Here is a 22,525-nt window from a genome sequence, read left to right on the forward strand (position 1 = left end):
TCATTTGAACTCTCTAAGGCCTTTATTATTTGAGAGTCATGACCTGGCACTGTTGGTGATTTAAAAAGCATCTGAAAGAAAATGCATTTCAGTTCCACTTCAGATTGCCAACTTCTCCAGTATTATCCTTCCATAATGGATTTTGAGCTTCATCAACAGGAGACCTTAAATATCTTGGAGTCTGTGAATTGTGTATTGCATTCATCAGTTGTAACCTTTGTACTGTACCTTCAGTTCTTCTGTTCTGTTAAGCTTAATAATATTTTACTATAAAACACTGTAAATACACGCAAAAATTCTGATATATTTAATTTTTCCTCTGTAGCACAAATGTATGTACAGTTGGTTGCATCTTTATCAATGAAAGAGTATTTGCAAAACATTGAGGTATTAGTCCTAGGACTGTGCAATAGAGAGTAGTGATATTTCAGTGTAGGGGAAAAAATTACAGTCTTGATATGCATAAAAAATCTCCAGAGCATTAGTTCTGTCTGTTTAGGAAGCAATGAAATAGATAAAAAAAAATCTTAAAAGCGTTTCTTCTCACTGCAAAATTAAGTGACCAGGCTTCAGTGTGAAAATGAAAAATCCCATAAAGCTTATGTCCGATTATGCATCCCGTAGATAGAAATTACAGGGTCAGTCTTAATTAAACACTTTAAAGACCTGGTTGTGGTCCTAGAATATGATTATGGTGAACAGAACATATGATTAATATCTCTAAGACCGAATCCACTGTTAATTTAATGTCAGAATGAATATTGCCTAAAATTTTTATCATGAGTTTGTTCCTTTGGGAATTCCTCCCTTCCAAGTGCTGTGGTTCCATACAATCAGGCACAGATCTCACGAGGCAAAACATTTAAATTGATCTGTATGAAACAGCCTGCTACTCTTACAGAGGAAGAAATTGCTTTTATTTTGAAACTCATCTAACAGTTTACAGTACAATAGTGTGAATGAGTTTGCTACATTTCTTCCCATTATGGTATCAAATGCTAGTGGTTGCTTGTGGACGTGAATCTTGTTCTGAATCCTTGTGCTGTGAACTGTCATGAATGTATTTTTTCTTTCATCGGTCTCCACCACTTGTAATCTCAGTTTGTATCTTTTTCAGTTTTGATACGGCATTAGCTCAGTCACAGGATTGGTCAAAGAGTTGCCTTTATAGTCCACTTTCATGTCTTAATGTAAAAAATAGATTCTGGCTCTGCTAATTTGTCTGTTTACATGCTGAATAAAAAATTCTTTGCAGTAATAAAATTGACATCACAATATCAATTTTCCAGTCCATGTGGAGCAGAACCTAAATCAAGAATTGGCACTGCTGAATTAGATTGCTACATCTGCTAACTGGTGAAGGCCTGTCGGCTAATGCTTACTTAAATGAACATTTATTTGCACTTATGACTGGTTCATTATGGATAAACAAAGCTTGTTATAACAAGTACACTTGTGGTTTAATCACAATTTTATCAATATGAAAAATGATCACACACACTTAGCTCTTTGTAAATATATATATATGAAACCAGGAGGGATCTTTGGCAACAAGAATCACAATTTTTTGGACCATATAATTGAGACTTTCAATATAAATCAACATATAGGTTATATGATTTCAAGTATGTAAGAAGCTAAAAGAGCAGTAAATAGTTGTGAAAAGAAACTCTAAAATGCTGTGATGGTCCAACTTTCTGTCTCTGGTTTCTGTTTCAATTGTCCTCATTTTTTAAAAGAGATTTTCTTTCCATCATCCTCATAATGAGCACAAAGTGAAATGCAAAGGACAAACTGAAATGCAAGAAAAATAATAACCCCCCTTTTTTTTCCACTGGGAGGGTGATGGAACCCTCTAACAGTTTGCCCAGAGGTTGCTGACACTCCATGCTTGGATTTGACAGGACACAGCCATGGGCAGCCTTGTGGGGATTGATTCACTTATCTCTGGAGGCGCCTTCCAACCTCAAATAGTCTGTAAATCTGGAATATAATCTTGAGTTGTGTTTTATATGCACCCCACACAAAGAAGTGTTGGCTAAGTTACAGCTGGTCACACAATGTTACCTGTGTGCAAAACAAAGTCTGAGCATGGGAAACTCCTACAACACAGACTCCAGTTTGTAGCTATGCAGAGCTATTCAGTAAGAATAGTGCCACTTCGTTGGTTCCTTTGCATTGGCAGTGCAAATGTTTGGATTAAAATACATGCAGGAATGATATAAACACAATTTTGTGAATATTTTCGCAGACTGCTCTTCTAAGTACTTTTCTATCTTATGTTTTAGGCCACAGGTACGTGCTACGATAGTTCCTAGATAACAATTTTATGTTCTGCTGAGCTGCAAAGCTGGACATTTATTCTCTTGTGGGAGCTGCTCAAATATATGCTTTAACAAAAGCAGGGAATCTGCTCAGTAAATCATCAGCAGGTTCTGTTGTCTGCGGGATGTGTTTGAACACCAAAGGAGTCATCAGTTCTTCGTGATGATTAGAGGATTGTAATTTTCAAAAAATATGTTGTCTTCATTTCCCGTGGGTGACATTACTGGCAGTATATTTGATAGCAGAAGTTGTGTTCTTAGGTGTTTTGTGTCAGTTGTCTTTGAGTCACCAAGTTAAATTGTAGTAAAAAAAATCACTATTTCTACATCTTTCTCATTTTGTAAAATACTTCCACCCTCCTGGAAGGTAAAGTTATGAGAAATGTGATAGAGAGAGACAGATAGGCAAATTTCAGTGCCAACCAATCAGCCACTCAAAAAAGGAATGTCATCCTGGGAATACTCTCAGATTTATTTAGCATTGAACAGCGTTTAAAGCCAAGTATCTGCTTCTGGTCTTGCAGACAACAAAGTTAAAATACTGTGGAAGAATAGATGTTTGTTCTCAAAGAATTGAAGAATTTTGGTTTAGTTTGTATTTGGCAGTTTTCTCATCTCCGATTCAGTTGCAGTGTGGCATTGAGAACTTCTAAACGTGTATATTAGAGGTATGAGAGGCAAAAAGAATATTAACTTCTCTACAATAGCATTGCTAATATTAAAATGTTGCTGTCATGTAGAAATGAAATAAATCTTCTAGGAAAGTTACTGTGATGTACCTGTAAATGTATTTCTGCATTCATTTTAAAGAAATTGACAATTAACCCTTTCAAAGTTAGTTCTGAGATACTTTAGAAGGATAAAAACATTTTCTCAGACTCAACGTTAACTACAGATTGATGCAACAATGATATTTCATTCAGTAACTGCATCCCCATAAGGGATAGGTCCATATACAGCAGATATGGCACAGAACCAAAACCTTCTCACAGAAACATGAATATTATTTAAAATAAGATTCTTGAATGCAGACATGAATATATTTGCATATGAAGATAGAGGTGCCACCGTTCTGCTGTTATTACATCTTCAGATAAACAATAAAATGAAAAACAAACAAGCAATCCCTGAAATGCTGTAAAACAATATTGAAGCAAAGTAAGGAAGTTTTAAATACAATTTTGAATCAGTTGATTTCTCAAAAACTGCGTTGGTGATGACATGGCACTTCTTAAAGCTGTCAGGGAGCATATCTGTGCCTTCTACTAGAATAAATGGCAGCACTCAGCTAAAGCACCTAAAGTGTTGTGGCCAGGTTTGTGCTGGATTGCACCCCTGAGGTGGCAGCCTGTGTCATCAACTTGGCACTGCATGGCTTCAGGATCTCCTTACCAGATCCCAGGTATGTTGTGTACCAGGAATAAGCACTCTGATAGAATATAGTCAGCACTCCGGAATAAAATTTAAATGAACAAACTGGAAATAGCATTTGCTTAAATATGGGACTTTTAATTAGTAAAGCACCTTCTAATGCCCGAAACATGCTAATGAAACTAATTTATTGCTATGTCAATTGATTGGTCTAATGTGGAGACATTACACAATATTTATCTTTCAGATGAACTGTGTTGCCAAGCACTGATGATTGCTGAAGTAAAAATATCTTAGATATCTACAATTTCATTATCATGTTCAGTTAATGCAGGAAGTTTCAGTGCAAAAATGTGAAAATCTTTTGTGGAATTTTTGTTGATGATAGAATTAAAATACTTGAATTTGAGTGGATTGTTTTTAACAAACATGGAGTTGTCTCACTGTTATTCTTGGGTTCTGCATTCCTCACTTTGTTACTGACAGTTTTGGTTTTAGTCTTTCATAACCTATGATGCTTGACATCAGACTTAAAAAAAGCATCATGCTTGTTTTGATCTAAGTGAAATGTGAAGAAGTAGGACAAAAATCGTTTGGTCAAAGTATATGAAAATTCAAACTTTCATCTCTTTCCCTTCTGCAAGAATTGCCTGTTATATTGTGTTTTATGTTTTTGCACATACTGACATTGAAGATGCGTATTACATGGCATTCTTCAAATGTCTTAAATTTTTCCTTTCCCTGCTCTGGGTAATTGAAAGGGTTTATGAATGTTAGAGGGAAAAGAAGAAAGGAAACAATACATCAGGAGGAATAGAAACAGTGGTAAAGTGGGCAAGAAAATGCAGGAAGAAAGGGACATGGGATGCTTCATGTTAAAGGCAAGATGGGTTGAATACAGTAAGGAACTATGGATAATACTGGTACTTCAGGCTTACTAGATGCACTTGGCTTTATATGGCTGGTTTTACCCAAACATATGAAGATGTTATGATTGTAGGTTTTCATTTTACATCTGGGCTTTGACAGGTGATTTGTGAAATAATTAAAGCTTTGTATAGGACATCAAAGTCTGACACACATTCCCATTGATTATTCAAATCTGTCAGGGAGCACTTATTGCAACTCTGTTGCTCCTTTGCACAGGGTAAAGAGCTGTCCTGCATCCTCTGATTTCATTCAGACCAAAGGTTTGCAAAATTATTTCTTAATTTCTGTTGTTTCTTGATTTCTTACCAGTGGTTTGTCTTTTTAAATGGTCAGAATAGGTGCTAAAATCTATGACCAGAGCTAGGGAAGGGTAGTTATCATGGCAATACCATTAGCAGCATTCACAGGCTTCAGACAGTTGCTGTAGATGGAACTATAGTCCAAATACCCATCAGCACTTAAGATATTTGCTGATTTCAACTTGGTTCTGCTGTTAGTAGTTTTATGGAGCTTAGCAGTCAGCTAACTGCTCACTGGAGTTTAAATGACATTTTAAAATCAGGAAGAATATTCTGCAGAGTCCCTAATGATTTACACATATATATATAATTACCAACAAGAAACACCTTTTGTACAAAAACATTGTAATCCTTTACATGTCAGATAAAAATTAAATAAAGTGAAAATTTGGAATCAGAATATATGTTTTGATATATTTAAAACTATTTTTATAATTGCTAGCCATCTTCTCAATTGTTAAAAAGGATTAGAAAATCTGTTTGGTGTTTTTAGTTCTTTATTTCTCTCAGCTGCATTTCTATAGGTTGTTTCTCTTCCAGCAGTTGGTCTTATTAAATTTGCCAGCAGTGCCCAATGTAAATAAGTTTTATTCAGGCAAAAGGAGCTTTTTATGTCTCTTGACTCCAGTTTTCTTCCTTTTGCTCCCAATTTCTTGCTCTCACCTGCATTTTCTCAGTCTTTCAGTTCTAAGGCACTACTGAGTCAAAAGTGTTTGAGTATTCAGAAGTACAATTGAAAGAACTTTGTCCTGCAGGTATGGGTAATAGTGAAAGTATTACAGAAACATGTCCCTCTAAGCTCACCCTAATGAAACACCTCAGCTTTGCAGTGTTCCAGGACAGAAACACCTCAGAGAAAAGGAGTTTTTCATTTCTGTCTTGGTGTGATGCTCAGTAAAGCTGGTGTGTCATACAGCAACTCCATAATGCTGAAGGGGTTTCTGTATTATATTTATGCCTCACTGTTGAGTCTTACCATTAAAAAAAAAGAATCGACTTCACTTTCAAGTAGTGTGACTTACACCAATTATCATCTCAATAAAGACAGTGAGACTTGCTTTGCTGAGTTAATTGCTATGGATTGTTCATCAGGCATCACAAATAGGTGTTTATGAGCATATTTCCATCAATTAGATTTTTATCATGCTTCTTTATATTCAGAGTGACCTTTACAGTGCTTAAGAGAAGAATAATTTAGTGCATACTGTACAAGGATTGAATACTCTCCAGCCACCATTGGAAACATTTGAGGCCTTGTGATCTTTACAGTTGCCTTGGAATAAACTCTTGTTTCATGCTGCCTGAGAAAATAAGAATTATGTTTAAAATTACTGAAGCAAATGAGAGAGAGGCTATGGTATGATATTTCTTTTGCATGTGTAGAAATGTACAGGAAATGCTCTCCATTGCATTGGTTGAAAAAATGGGGCAAAAATAGAAAGCAAGTAGATGGACAGCAGCAGTTACAAAGCACCTTATGTGTTGCTGCTGGTAGCTAACTGGTATATATTGGTTTCCTTTATAACCACAGAATTTATCAAGCTCCGAAACAAGTAGAGATTATGTTGAAAACAGCCATGGTCAATGTTACAGCAAACTTCAGTGCTGTACAAAAGGAGCTTTTAACTGCGCTGTGCATTTTGTGATGTTCGATTCCCATCTGTCTTGTGCAAGGAACTGGCTGGATCAGGATGCTTTTGTTTTTCACTGGGCTGCATGAATTCTATCATCACCTTCCATCCTTTTTCATCTGAGTTAACAACAGGCTTTGTGATGAAAGATCATTCAGAGGGACGAGTTGTGATTCTCAGCATCCTTCTTCCTTGCTCCTTTGCTGCTTGCCAACAAACTCAGCAAGTCCTTAGCGATAGACAGGGTTTCTAAACTCTGGCATTTGTGTCTCTAACACATTGAACTTGTAGCAGTGCAAGAAGAGGTTAAGATTTTTCTCATAAAAGAACACAGAGCCAGTTAAAGTTTTGTGTCATTACAGCAGTGATCCTGTTTCCTTGGTTACAAGTCACATGCACTCCCTTGTTAAAAAGTGAATTCTTTATATATTCAGGCATTTCTGTACTGAGCAGGTGTTTCTGAAATTGGTAGAAGAAATGGGCTCTAGAGCCAGGAAAGAAACTTTTAATTCTGAGGTTGGGCACACCATTCCTGTCAGCATATTTACTGCACACTCATGTCTGGCAGGGATTTGCCAAGGTGGATTTGGTTAGCTAAATCAGAAACTATTTCTCATTTTAAACACACTCAGAATTCCTGCTTCTATTGTCCATACCTAACTCATAAACAATGGATCCAGTGTTTTTTTAAAGCTCCTTATGCCATTTTTGGATCTGGAACAAATTTTTGCATCGGGGCTATGAAGAGTGGAATGCTAGAAATGCTAATATAGTTAAGTGTGCAGAACTTCAAAGTCTTGTCCTCATTCTTGATAGCATATCCCACTTTACTGTGGGATAAGGTATGGAACAATCAGTTTACATTTTTTTTTGTTTTCAGCAATGTTGACAGCCATCTTGAGACCTTTTCTTTGTAGTGTGGTGTGGTTTTCCTAAGTGAATAAAAGAATAAAGATGTTCTTGTCAGACGAGCTGTATGACAGCTGTACCTGACATTCAAATATAGAATTACTGCACCTTTCTTGTAAGCATTGTAGTTTTCTACCAATATTCTCACTTTTTTCCCTTCTGATTATCAGCACTGGTTAATATATTGAGTAAGTGACATGCAGGAATAGAATTATGCCCGAGAAGATGTCATTATCATTACATGTTAGAGTGCACAGCACAGTGTCAAAGTGTTAGTTTAAATTAATTTAACAGTAGTACATAAAACCAGAAAAGTCCAGATTGCAGCAGTCTGTAGTTGTTCACTGGAGTCATTCTTTTAATGAGTGACTTGTTCAGTAAGAACTTTCAAGTGAGGTTTTCCGCCAGGAGGAGTGTACTGAAAATACTGGAATTTTTCACGAACTATATTTGGGAAGGTAGAGCAATAGAATAAAAATTTGTCAAATACTGAGTAAGATTTGCTCACTGAGCTTGGGCAGTCCAGTGTCACCCTGCGATTGCGGTCTGGGTGGCTGAAAACCAGAGTGAGTCAACAGGGACTTGAGGCCTATATTGTAATAAAGGAAATGTGAAATGAGGGCAAACTGAAATATGAAACGGGTGAATTGATTTGAAAGAGATAACTTGATGTTAATGGTGGAGGGAATTGGTTTACATGGGGAGATGTGGGAATGATGATTTCTGGACAACAGAGGTTTGACTCACCTATGTAGAATCAACTTAGCACAGGAGTTTGTTGAGAGAATTGGGCATAAACAGGAGCAAACAATAGCTGGGGTTTAGTGAGTAACAGTGTTGTGGCTGTCAATGTGCATTATTATAGAAAGAAAACTGGAGAAGGTAGGGAATACAAGAATAAATGGAGTAAGAGTAGATGAGTGCTGTAAAATGTAATAGCAGCAAGAGAGTGAATGAGACAGTTTGGACTGATTGAAGAGAATGTACATTAAAATGAGGTGAAAAAGGGAAAATGGTAGAAAGGAATGTGAAGAAGAACACTTACACAGGATTTATTTTTCTTTACTGCATTTCATGCACACACAGAAGAAGCCATTTCATTGGAAGTGTATTGGGATTTTCTTTCATTTTTTGAGGCAACGGTAGCTGAACTAGCAATGAAAGGTGCTCACCATAGGCACAGAATTTTTATTTAAACACTGTGTAGAAGGTATTTTATCTTCTGAAAACAAGGCTTGAAAAAATATGCATGGCTGATTCTGGTATTTTAGAACATTCTTACTGTGTGTAAAGATTCAACTCCATGTAGGATCTTGGGATGAGAAGGTCTGGTGCAATGAACATTCTGCATTCAGGTGTTACTCCATGTACAGAGCAAAGTAAATGCCTGGCAAGAGGAGATCCCTCTGCTTTAGTTGTCTGACCAGTTTGGTGGGCATTCAGTGGACCTGTTCTCTGTGTGCTTCAATGAAACTGCCTCATCCTTTAATCCTCCGCTCTGTAAGCTCCCATTGTCTCCTTTTCATTCCCTGAATATATTTTTGTGAAGTACCTTCAGCATAATTCAGGATGATTTTTTTTTAAGTGCTGGAAACTTGGAAAATGCACAAGCAATCATCATCTATCTTCAACTTCATTGTCTACATACTTTAAAATCAATTTTTGCTCATGTAAACATTTAGTAGATTCTAAAGTAATTTATATGTTGGTCCTCTCCATTCAGCAGTGTATGTACTCTACTCATCCTGAAACTCTAGAATTTGTATTTCCTTAGTAGGAAACAATTTCTTTGTGCAGTTCTAAAGCTCTGCTGTCACTGTTCATTGGTACCAGGATACTGTAAGTGGATATATGAAAGTATGAAATGTGCATGTGTGGGGCATATGCAAATACTCACAAAATTAAATCTAGGTGGCACTTTTAATAATATTTAAAATGCAGATATTTGTGATATCATCTGTGTCAGTTTACTGTGCTCATTCTTCAGGCCTAAGGTATGAACTCTATGGAATATAGGAACAAGATCCATGTGCCTTGGAGACCCAACCCCAAGGGGACAGGGGACCCTGTTTGGGCAGGGCTGTGGTTGGCTCCGAGCACAGTGGCACCTCGGGCTCACTGTGGCTTTGCCTTTAGCTGTGGGACAGAGCCCAGCTCAGCCAGGCCTGCCCAGAGCTCAGCCTGCTTGGCAGCCCCACTTCCCAGTCTGTCTCTGTGAAATTCAGTCTCACTGAGAGCTGGGATAGGTGCATTCTGGATTCTCTGTTCAGCAGCTCTGTGCTGGGTTAATGGGCTCTTTGTGCTGTGTTTGTCTCCAGAAGCAATGCCATGGTGTTGTACTTAAATCTTGGATAAAACAAATGTATGTTTTAGTTCTCATGCAAAATGATGAATCAAGAGTTGCAAAGTGTAACCATGAAAACAGTAAAATACAAACCAATGTCTATAAACCTGCTCTCCATTAAACTCATAGCCTGCACCTGATTACTGACAACTGTAAAACATTGACATCGAAATTTTCACATTTGAAAGAGTGTGACATCTCTACAAGACTGATAAAAACTTTCCTAGTAAGCACATAGAACATATTTCTACTTGGATAGCTAAGAAATATAACAGGACATTTCCCTTCTTGCCTTCAAATAATAGTACTTATCAAAGATTCAAATTTTTTTTGTTCATTAACAGAATTACATAATTTGTAAAGGAAACTAAGTCTAATTATTTCTTTTTACTATCTTTGCAATTGTTTAGTTATTTCTTTTTACTATGTAAATCAGTTTCTGGCATAATTGTCTGAGTAGAATTATTTTTAAAACGTTGCTTCAATAACACACCTAATGTAATGAAAAAGAGTTTTATTTTCTCTGTGTTATCCTACTTTTCCTAGTCAAGGGGACTACATCTGTCTGGACACCTTATTTCCTAGTTATCCTCTCTGTCTGTAACAATTTGCTCCATTATTCTGCTGGAATTGACTTTTTCAGAGGAGGAGAGCACAGAGGAGTTTGCAACTCAGTGAATCAATAGTTGAGATGTGCTAAAATGCTGGGAGTGTAAGCAAGTGCAGATACCTACATGTACTTGCTGTATGACCATGTCTACCTTCCACTGTGTGGGAGCTCTGATACTTGGAACTACCAAAGCTGTGTCTTTTTGTCCCTTTTCAATCAAAGCCCCAAATATTAATACAACTGGGCACAAAATTTTCAATATAAAAAGCCCACAAATATATAGAATTACGTTGCATCCTAATGCATATTTTTATGTAGCATCCAAGTCATCAAAGAGCGCCAGACTGGAAAAAAAAAAAAAAAAAATCAAAGTGAATATTTGATGTGAAGATAATTTTCTTCTCAGTGTAATTTTTTAAGCTGAGCAGGTGAGAGTGCACTAAATTGCCTCTATAGTGACTGGAATGAATGCATAATGGGACATGTGGATGATAAGAGCCATTTACTGCATGGTTGTTCAGGACTCGCTCAGGTACCTCACTGTGTCCTGTGCACACCCCACAGATACCTCTGATGGAGCTGTGTAATGTTCTTTTCACAAAATTTGTCCTTCTTGAGCCTATTTCTTGGCCTTGCCCAAACCTACATGAGTTCCCTGTAATGAAATTGTGATTTTTAAAGCTTACTTTTTGGCCTACTAAATCCTACAAAACAGTTTGTAATATTTATTCTACAGCTGCATTTAAACTAGCTGATCTATAATTGCTTGTTAAGTTTCTCTTTCTGGAGCTTATTTTAAGAAAATTGCCAGCTTTAGATATTCACAGTCAAATCTCAGCATATGAAGATTGCATAACAGCCAGTTCAGGAGATGTATTTTGGAGAGCTCACAGGTAGGGGAAGGGAACCATCTGCAGGTCCTTGACAGAAAACAAGTTTCCAGCAGAAAGTGTTTTGAGCACTGTTGATGTGAACATGTTGTTTTGTAAGAAGCCATCTGGTCAGTCAGAGTGCGAGTGCAGATGGATCCGGGAGCTCGGGGATCCAGAACCCCAAGTTCCTCTCCTGGTCCTCGGGACAAGGCCCTGGGGACTCTCCCTGTGAGGATGTGCTGATCCACTGCAGCCAGCGAGCCTGGATCCCACATCTGAGCTCCTTGTGGGAATGGCACAATGCTGGAAGGAGGAGAAATTCCCCAAGTTCCATTCTCCATCCAGCTGAAAGCAGGGTGCAGGTAGGTGGGATGGTGTGAGGGCTTGGGGCAGATGGGATGGGCAGATGCTTCCCCTATGGACAAGTTCTCATAACCCACAACTCTTCTAGTGATGTTTTTATAGATTAGAATTTGAAATGTACAACTGAAGAGGGAATTAATTCTTTAAATATATGTTCACAGAATGAATAGAAACTGATTAATGGGACTGAAAGAAACCAAACGAAATAATATCTTATTTATCATATATATTGTAGTTGTAATACATTTAGGAGTTGCATAGCATGCAACTGTGGCACTTAAAGATGTTTTTGAAGCCATGCTATTGTCACAAAGAGTGAGATTATTTGTACTCCTGATTTTCTTTGATGTATTGAAAGGAACTTAAGAGCTTCTCACTCACTTAACCAGTCTGCATGCAAAACATATTACATAAATTACACAAGTGTGGCCTGGGTGATGTGACCTGCACAAAACCCCGTCTGGAGTGTTTAATTCTTTACTTAGTAAAATCTTACATAGAATCATGAAACTGACAGACAGAGTTTATGAGATAACTCCTGGTGCAAACAAGTTGCTGAAATTCAGAGTGTATGTTCAAGAGAAGGACTTCAATTTGCCATTTTCAGCTTGAATTCTATTAATAGGGGAAGCTTAATAGAGATACTTGCCAATAATGCAGGCCATCTAAAAATCACTTTTCTTCTACGAGTTTCTAAAATGTGGAAGAACTGAAGAACTTCCAGACCAGCGCATGTGCTTTGGATGTACAAAGGCAGCATCTCCAGTAAGAACCGGATTTAGGGGATTTGTTGTTTGGGAAGCCAGGTCTAATTTATATGACCTACCAGGCTGGCTCTGTCTCCTTCAAGTCAGGCATAGAGCACTGTTCTCTCTTCAGTTCCCAAACACCCATTGTCTTATCACCAAACTGCCTTTCTGATACTCTGTGAAATGGAAACTGGCATTTTTCAAGGTATCTGATGCAGAAAAACAATGAATGGCCCCTGTAAGTCCCTGCCTGCTTTCATTCCTGCCTGATGCCTGTCCCAGTGGGACACTGCTGGTGTTTGCACCCTGCACATGAGGCCTTGGTGCACAAGGAGCTGCTCTACATTCAGCCAAGGGCCCTTTTCATATTGGGTGGTTCTCTGTGACATCTGCAAACACTTTTGTCACAGGATGGCATTTGCAAACAGTTTTGGTGTGGTGTATTTCTGTAATGCATTGTCAGAGATATTGCAAGTTGAGCTCTCAGACATGAGTTTATGATGTTTGCTCCAGATCCCCTGAAATCTCAATATCTCAGTGCAATTACCCTTGAGAAATCTGTTATGGAGGGGAAAAAAGGGGAATAATTATGGAAAATACATTGTTCTTTAAATCAGAATGAGTGTGTGCAAATGTATTCCCATATGTAAATTTTACATAATTGCTCGAATGGCAGAATTAGTAGAATGGTTTTTAAAAAAATAATTTGCTAATGAAACAACATTATTTTTTTATCTATTAATGTAACTGTTAGATTTAGAGTATTGCAACAAAATACTATAATGCTTATTTCACTGGGAGTAAAACCAAAGATTAAGTTTAATTACTTTTCCACAGTAAAAGAGACTTTGAGGAATGAAAAAAGCTATGCTGAGAGATGGAAAATAAACTTTATTCCTTCATCTTAGCATATGAAGCAGTAAGGAATACTCATGAAACTGGTTTAGAACAATCTGTTTATACATCTTATATTGCAGTCTTCCAGTGCTTATTCATACTCCTTTCTGTGCAACACTGACAGTAATGGAAAAATGGATGCATCCATTCAAATACATAAAGCAAATAATCTTCATAAGGGAGGTATCTTTGTACTTGTGCATGTATTTGGCTTTAATCCAGACCATAACAAGTTTGTTTATGCCCAACTGCACGGTTTTTCAAAAGGAGGTGGGTTATTTCTTTTCCTCATTTGAACTTGTACTGAAAAATATTGCAGCAGCCATCAGTTTCTCATGTGAAAACAGCAGGAATTAGCTACAGGCCATCACTGAAATTCAAAACATCCTACAGAAGCTTTGTTCCTTGGTTTTGCTTATCTGCCAGCTGTAAACATAATCCATTCAATTCTGTTGCATTTTGGGTTCTATTTTTGTGGTGTATTTTTAATATGTTCGGCACTGCTGTGGTGGTAGCAGAATCCATGAACAGTTAGCTGAATTATCGTAGAATAACTTGGTGTAATTATAGGTACTTGTCTATTAATAACAAAAATTCATACTCTGCAGGCTTTCTTCCCTGCCATAGCCCTTCACATCATTAACCAATGAGTAAAGGAAGTGATTTTGGCTGATTTTTTTTTTACTTTAGACTGCTTCAGACTTCTCCAAATACATCCTCTGTAGGTACAAATTAGGCCAAATGTCAGTTCAGAAATGCCAAATGACCTGAACTCTTGAGGTCTGTGCAGAAATAACAGAGGCAGCTTCCTCACCCAGTGCTGGTTGGTGTGCAGCAGCAGGGATGGCACAGATACTCATCCTCTCCATGCTTCCACTCCCTGTTCCTGCATGGCCCTCACCCAGGGACAACACCCAGCAAGAACGTTGCATATTTACAGCATTGGTCTGACATCAGGCCCTGCTGGTCTGTGAGGATGGAGTCAGAATAACTGCACATAATACAGATCTGCTTTATAGCTAAACAAGCTTCTTCAGTTTACTCTTGCTCAAATAACCCAATTTTAAACAAAAATTCCAGGAAGGATTGGTACTGGGGTGGCTGGGGTCACCACCTCCAAGAGCAGACCAGAGTAATTTTTCTTCAGATCTTTATGTATTAATTACACAGTGCTCCACAGTTTGATTATACCAACAGCAGTATGAAGGTTTATTTTTAGATTAATATTTTAGAAGTGTAATACAATTACACTTAAGAGTTTAGTAAAAGTTATGATACGTGGTAGAAAGAGACCTGTTAATCTTTAGGTCTGAAAGTTAGAAATATGGGCCTTGCAAACAGCAGAGCCCATTTCTTGCTATTCCATGTGTATCTGGCCTCTGGAATCTTGTTTCTCAAATTTTATTCTTAAGAACTCATAAATTAATTCTTTGTAAGAGGTTTAATTTATTAGTCTTAGTACAGTAAATCTGGTAAATCATATATATACACTGAACAGCTCTAAATGTCTGAGTCTGTTAGAAATCTTTCAGTAGAAGACTCCTACATATTAAAAGAGATAAATCCTAAAGCATCAGCTATTGAGAATAGCCAGGTATGACCAAAGGGAAAGAAAATGGGGTTGGTTTGCATTGTCAGGCAGACTGAATATTTTATCATATTTTTACTGCTAGTGCTACAGCAGAGTCAAAATGCATCTAAATCCTCAAGGCTCCAAGAAAATCCAGTGCCCAGCATTTCTAAGTACAGGGCAGGGATAAGATGAAAAGGCTTCCTGTCTGCCTGTGGAGCTGTCACTGCAGTCAGGTTCTGTGTGTAACCTGAGCAGGGCACAAACAGCCTCTCCTCCCTGCTTCTCAGGCCAGCACAGCACCACTGCAGGGGGAACTGCAGGCACACGCTTCACCTCCTGTCTGCTAAGGCTGTTCTCCTGCTGGCAAAGCAGAACTACCCCAACAAAGATAAAATTCTGCATGATCTCACAGCCTTCTGGTACCGTACATGTGCATGTGTGATACTGACCTCTGCACACGGGTGCTTCAGTGAGCTTCTAAACCAGGGAGAGGGATTTACTGTTTAGTTCAAAGTTTACTTGGAGCCATAAAATGTCCTCTATCAAAGTTGACTGTTCTTCCTAACAGCAAAATCTTCATGTGGCCAAAAGCCACAAAACTCAAAGAAACAAGAAGGGGATTTCATAGGTAAATGAAGAAAGTGCCTGTCTTGTGATCCTGTGATCTTGTGATAGCTTCCTTGTGGGACAAAACTCAGCTGGCCTCCAGAAGCAGATTCTTTGGGCAGCAGTAGCCATTTACAGGCTTCTCCAGGAGCTGAGAACTGAGAAGGCTCAGCAGCTCCTAGCTGCCAGGATTGTCACTCCAGCCCTGGAGCTACGCTGCAGTGGCTGCCAGCAGTGGGAGAGTCACGGCTGCTCACTGGTGTCCTGAATTGATTCTTCTCTAATATTCTGGCACAGGAGCAAGCTTATTGCAAATCTGTTTTATTTTTATTTTGAACTCATTGGCAAAGTTCTGAGTTATAGATGGACCAAGATGATATACTTTTTAAAGACTCTGATGATACCTGGAGAGCTGACCCCAAATTTCAGGAGCTCCTGGCCAGCAGTGCACCGAGCATTGAACTCCCGCTGGAGTCAGTAGCAGATTTTGCTGCCTGTTAACCTAATTTGGAGTCATAGAGAAAAAAAAGGATGATCTGCATTTATCATGGACATTTTCTTTTTTTACAGAGAAAATAATTAAAATATGATTAAACAGAAAATGTTATTTTGGTTGCTGATTACTGTGGTCATCTTTTTGCTGGCCAGCCTGATGCTTGTTTAGTTTCTGTCTAATCCATCAAGATTGTTGCATCCCAAGTTGGCTCCCTCAGTCATTTAGCAGGCAATGTCATTCTTCCATGAGCTTCCTTTTCTGTCTTGGATTAAATGTAAACATTAGTCCCTGTCTCCATTACCAAGAACAAAGTCAGCATTTCCCTTGTTATTCTGTTGATGGTACTCATTTATTTACATATTTCCCCATCTTGATTACTTTTGTTTATTTAGAGAGTACAGCTCTAATTCCACTATGCCAAGTCTCAACCCTCTCCCTGTGATTATGTTGCCAGGTGCAGATCTACTATTTTCTACGAGCTTATCCAACTCAGTGGAAATTTCTTTTTTATCTTAGGAAAACTAAATAATGGACTAAAATGAAGAACAGTTTAAAAGCTCCCAGGGGTTGAGATTATGGCCTATATTTTTGAGGTTTTTAGGTCATGGATCACTATTTGTATCAAGCTTACAGTTGAAGTGCAATACAATGCCCGTAGTATTTAAAAACTAAAACCCAGAAAGTGTGATTGCTGTAGAGCAGTGTTCTTCACATTATCACTGCCACCATATTTTTTAGAAAAGTTGAGATTATAATTCTAGGAGCAGTTTTTAAGTTTGTTCATTTTTTTTATATTCATAGCTGTTATTTTGAATGTGACATTGATTCAGATCTGGATCTGACCCTGAGAATGGTCCCATCAGCTCTCTCTTGCCTTTTGCACATGTTAATATCATGTGTAATCTTCATGAGAAATGAAGATACTTGAGAGAAGCAGCTGATACCTCTTAACTTGATGGAGCAATTAAAACTCAAGCACTTCCTTGGAAGATCAAAACAACATGTTTTGGTTACAACTTTTCTCTCTCATTCCATTGGCTTCTATGGTAATTTTAAAAGAAGGGGCTTGTTCTTAAAAATAAAATAACGATGGTAATTGCTTGTGCAGGTTGGTTTTTATGATGGCAGTTTACTGGCAAAACTCAAAGCAAAGAGAGCTAAGTTTCATTATTCCCTTGGAGATTTTTAAACTCACTGAAAGCTGCACATGGCAGTGCTTTGGGGCAAATATTCCAAATATTGGATCAAAGAAGAGTCAGGGAGCATGGAGGGGACAGAGCCCCTCAGCAGGGACACAGCAGCCAGCTCACTGCACCAGGGCCATTGCCCAGCTCAGAGCTGAAGCACCAGGAGCTGTTTGCTCCCGAGCCCATGGAAAAACAGGAGACTGGTAACTGTGCTGCCTTTCCCAGGTGGTGAAATTAGGTGGAGTTGAAGGCTGAAAGTCTGACATGGTAAAGTAAAGCAGGAATATGATCCAAGTTTTTTATTGCCGTTAATCTCAGTGCTTTAGTGAGCTCAGGATCAGGAAAATGATAGGGAACAGCCAAACTTCCTGCCTTTCAACTGAGCACAGGAATACAAAACCAAAATATATAAATTATAAATACATGTAATTCTGTGTTTGGTGATTTCTGTCTTCCTAGCTAGCTGTGCAGGGATTGTTTGCCAGAGCACAGTGTTCGTGCATTCTGTTATTCTGTCTGGGGCATCACATGGACAGTAACCATTCCCAAACACAGAGGTCATTGTGCAGGAGAAAGCCAAGGAATGACAATATTAAGTATAAGCATTGCTTAGATGGAAACTGATGAAAGGTCACCTTTGCAGGCTTCTGAGAATTTCCTGAGTGAATGTATAACATAGATATTACTCAGTTATATAACTATTAGATACAGTAACCATCTTGTTATGCCAACTTCAAAGTGAAGTTAGTGGGGAAAAAACATTGTGTCATCAGAGTTATGTACAGTGTCATGGTTTACAGAAAAATTCAAATAACAATGCAGATGTTGATGAAGAAAGTCTTCATGCTGTTACGGAAACTGAATTACAGCATGTGAATGTTCAAGTCAGGGTACTTTGAATTATAACAAATGGAAACACGATTATGTGTCATTATTTCACTGCAAGAAGAGATCAAATACATCATGGGTCTAGAAGTGTGTATGTGGAAGTAGAAGGAGCTGTACATTAAGCAAATGGTTGGACAGAATATCAGAATTAATGCTTTTCATTTCTTGAAATTTCATTTCAGATCTAATCTTGATGGGAAATGATTATTCAGTTTGTAACCTGACAACTTTGCTCTACAGGATTTTCAGTGTCAGAGTGTACTATAGAGGGGTTCTCTTTCTATTTCTTCTGTTAATAACTGACTCTTTAAACATCCAAATCAGACATTTATATTAACAAATGGAGATCACAGTTTCTCATTAATAATTACATTTTAATTTCTACAAAATTGGGATCAGTGACAGGAAATGTGTCTCTAATTATTTTTACACTACAGCTGGAAACAAGGATTTTACCCAGCTGACTGCAAAGCAGGAGTTACTACAGTATGTGAAATTGGTGAATTCAGAATCTTAGTTAATAATGCTGCTAAAGAGGTGTCTTACCTGATTTTAATTGGCAGAAGGTGCTGAGGTATGTTGCACTGTCAAGTCAGAATTAGTTCTCAATTGTCTAATAAGGATCTCCTGATATAGTCTGGGCATTGCTTAACAGTACCGTTTTGAGGAGCTGCCTGCCTGAGCACCACATTAAACATAGAGGTTATAACCAGAATTAGATTATTATAATGACTAACAAAGTATTAATAACACAAGGAGCTGGCAAAAGTCACCAAATTTATCTGGAAGCAAATGCCTTTTTTCATAAGGTGTGTTTAATATAACTCAAGTAAAACTAGAATGTCTCCAGAGAGGCATTTACATGTGAGATAGATCTATAGATAGATACATGAAATGCCTGATCCTGAGCTTTGCTACACTCCCAAGATGTGCTTATTACTTCTGTTCTCTGATCTCTGTCTGATACAAAATTATTTCCAATTGCAGACATGTTATACTATTTTTATCAGAAACTTCTCTAATTTTATCCTGAAGAATAGGCAGTGAGCTGGGAAATAAATTTCTTCATGTAAACGCTCACAACATCAGCCAAGAGAATACTGCAGTTCCATATGCTGAGTATGTAAAGAAAACCCCACAAAATACAGTTTACATTTAGATACAGGAAGAGCAATAAATCAAAGGTATGAATAAACCAGCAGCTGATGAAAAGGACCGGTTATTTTAAGCTATTTTCTATAGAGGCACCTCAGGCAGAACTTGACACCAAGACAAAATCAATGAAACTGAATCATTTGCCAAACAAACGCTGGGCAGATCGATCAGGAATGCTTAAAAGCTAAACAATGACCCGGTGGGAAGGAGGAATTGATTGCCTCATCAGGTTGCTTTTTTCTTCAGAATGGGCCAAGGTGAGAATGTAGAAAAGAACTTAAGCCTTTAATACGTGGACATTCCACTGCTGAACAGGGCAGTGCTTGGCAAGCCTCTCTGCCTGCCAGGCTCGGCCTAGAAAATTGGACGCTGCTCAGGCTTCTGTGGCTCAGAAGGCAATAGAATGAAAAGCAGAATTGTATTAAAGCCAAACAGGGAAAGGTGTAGGCTTAGAGTAAGTGCTTACTTACCTCAGGGACTTGGGGCAGCCGGGCTGGGAGAGTTACTGCAGCACAGCTACTCCCTGGTTTAAAATTTGTATCTTAATCTGAGTAAAACCATCAACTATACGTGAACCCTAACTCAGCCCCCCCCACTAACCTAGAGACTATTTTTACTGAATGTGACAGATGAGAGGAATTGCAAACCTTGTAGGTAATGGTGTATTCTTTCTTCTCCATCCCAAACACAGGGTGGCAAAAATAGATTTGTCTCAATTCCACCTTCATGTGCATTTGCCAGAAATACAGACAGGATCATTTTAAGGTCTTCATGCCACTGCCCAAGAGTTCATGGAATATTTGACCAGTTGAACTGTCCGTACATTCTAGAAGTGTCTTGTTTTGTGCCAGAGACTTTATAGGTATCATTCAACCTCAAGGCCACGGCTGAATTATCAAATCTAATAACAGGAGACAGAAGAGATGGGAGAGGAATCTTTTCCTCCTACTTGATTACTGTATGTTTTGGGGGGTTGGTCATTTTGGTAAAAAAGCCAGAGCTGAAGCAGGCAAGTGAGATGGCTGGTTCTCCCATCAGGTTTGGAAAAAAGGAGGATGAAAAGGGGCTGAAAGACTTAAATTTATGACTCCTTTTTAATACTTGAAACTTCTTCCCCCATAGAACATCTGTTTCCATGGAAGTTGATCAATTAAATTTCAGCTCCAGTTCTCATTTCATGCTGAATGCGTGAAGATGTAATTCCTCAGATATACATTGATTTCTGTAAACCTGCATTAGATAATGATGTGTCTTAGATTATCATTATAAAAATTAGCTAAGACATTTAAGATAAATTAACCTCTAATTTAGTTATTAGACATATCATGTTGTGGAGTAGCATCATTTACATTAGCAGAATTATTTGCAATTTCTGTCCTTTGCTCACAGACGTTGGTGTTCATGTAATTACCCTAAATGACCTGATTACCTCAGCCGTGCCTGGTAAGGCAGACTGGTATTAATTCATTTCTCTTCATTTTAGGGGAACTCCTTCTGCCCCTTTTGCCCTTTTCCCTCTGAATAGCTTTGCTCTATGGGCTGGCACTGATGTCGTTTTGGGGACATGCCAGCAGGAGGAGCTTGTGCATTAAAATGTGCTTTCTGTAAAGCAATCACCAAATTACAGTAATTGCGCTTAACTCATGCTCTCTTCTGCAAGGTAAAGCACCTTGTACCTGCCAGGAAGCTCCGTGTGCCTCAGAAAGCCAAAGCTCTGTCAGCACTGGCCATCGTGCTGGTGAATTAACCTATTTTAGATTGAGCAAAGCCCAGTGAGGTGAACATTTAAATTTATTCCATTTTATATTTGATATTTAGATTATTTTACGTTTACATTTTCTGAAAAATACATATCTTAAAACAAAATCACAACCCTCTGAAGCCAATGCCACATGCTCTCTTTTACAAGCATTACAGTATCAACACTGCATTGCTCAATTTTATAAATAGTATAAAAATTATGAGTAATAATATTCATGTTACTAAAAGAAATCCATGGTAATGAGCACAGCTGAAATTGGATTCACATGATCAGAATTCTCTACAGCAACTTAGATAGCATTGCTGAGTTTCAGAATCAGAAATCATAGGGCCATGGTTGGAAGTCCAATTATCCTTGGCTACCACGAATTAATAACGTAGGCTAAACTAATTTTTAGACTTTTTATTTTAGTGACAAGACAAACAAGGAACTGAAGATCTAACTTGTTAATCTAGTTATTGAAAAAGAGCAGGATGTATGCCACAAGTATTTTATGCATTTTTTCACATAAAGGACTTCATAGTTACCTTGGAAGACTAAATACTGTAATAGGAATGTGGTAAATCTTGATTTAGGAAAATCCTTTATTATTTTCAATAAAGCTATTTCAGAGTTTTCTGCTTAGAAACTTAGACCAGTTAAATACTCTGCCATTAAAAGAAATCCCACAAAACTTTATTTTCTGTTGCTTAGCATCTGAATTGAACATAACTTTTCTGTAGTTTTTTTCTCTTACCGTTGTGGGAGTGGCTGTGTGTGCACGGTACTTCCAAAGCCAATGGCCAGGGCAGGACAGCTGCCCTTCCTTGCAGAAGTGCTCTGCTGCCTGCAGGTGAATTTTCCACTCAGTCCCAGGACTAGTTAAAGGCTTTTGCTGTGCTAACATCTCTCCCATGTGGGTGCTCAAAACACCTCAGTGGGGCCTGAGTGTGCCTGTGGCTCTGGCAGGAGTGTCTCACCTCTGTGTGAGGAAGGTCACTGCAGGAAAAGGAACTGCAGAGAGAACTTTGGGGATTGTTTTAAAATATATCTGTGTTTGTTTAATATGGCTAGAAGTGCAGATGAGCAATTTTTCCCTCTTGGACTTGTTATCACACTCTGAAGATCGGTATTATAAGGTTTGGGTTTTTCACTTACGAAAATAAGCTTGGCTTTGTATGCTGTGTAATTTTATTGCTTAGTTGAGTAGCTAAATGCAAAAATTAGTTTTATTTTTATTGATGTGTGTGTAAGCAGTTTAATTAAAAACCATGTGGAGTCCTGTAAAAGAATGGCAAAAGTACAATGCTATCCCTTTATACTGTAGTTTTCCGAGGAGTCTATAGCCTGAATATCACCTAGGTAAGCTGGAATTTTCTGTTACTGCTTGTTTTTGAACTTAATGTACTTCTTCTCAGAGTCTTTTCCAAAAGGCTCGTTCATGTAAGACTGTAGTCTGTTGTGGGTCAGGAGAGACTGAAGAATTCAGGGATGTATTACCAGTGTACTTCATCATGTAATGATACATCCATCCATGATTAGAGGATTGTTAATTGAGCATCATCCAAGCTCATGTCTAT

General features: G+C 38.1%; 1 protein-coding gene across 1 annotated transcript in view; it reads left to right on the plus strand.

The window, feature by feature from the left end:
• The window catches only part of SNX29 (sorting nexin 29), a 101,617-nt gene that overhangs the window by 73,372 nt on the left and 5,720 nt on the right, over window positions 1–22,525 (plus strand). The window lies entirely within an intron of this gene.

Source organism: Coloeus monedula (assembly GCF_965178545.1).
Source record: "Coloeus monedula genome assembly, chromosome: 16".
Taxonomy (NCBI): domain Eukaryota; kingdom Metazoa; phylum Chordata; class Aves; order Passeriformes; family Corvidae; genus Coloeus; species Coloeus monedula.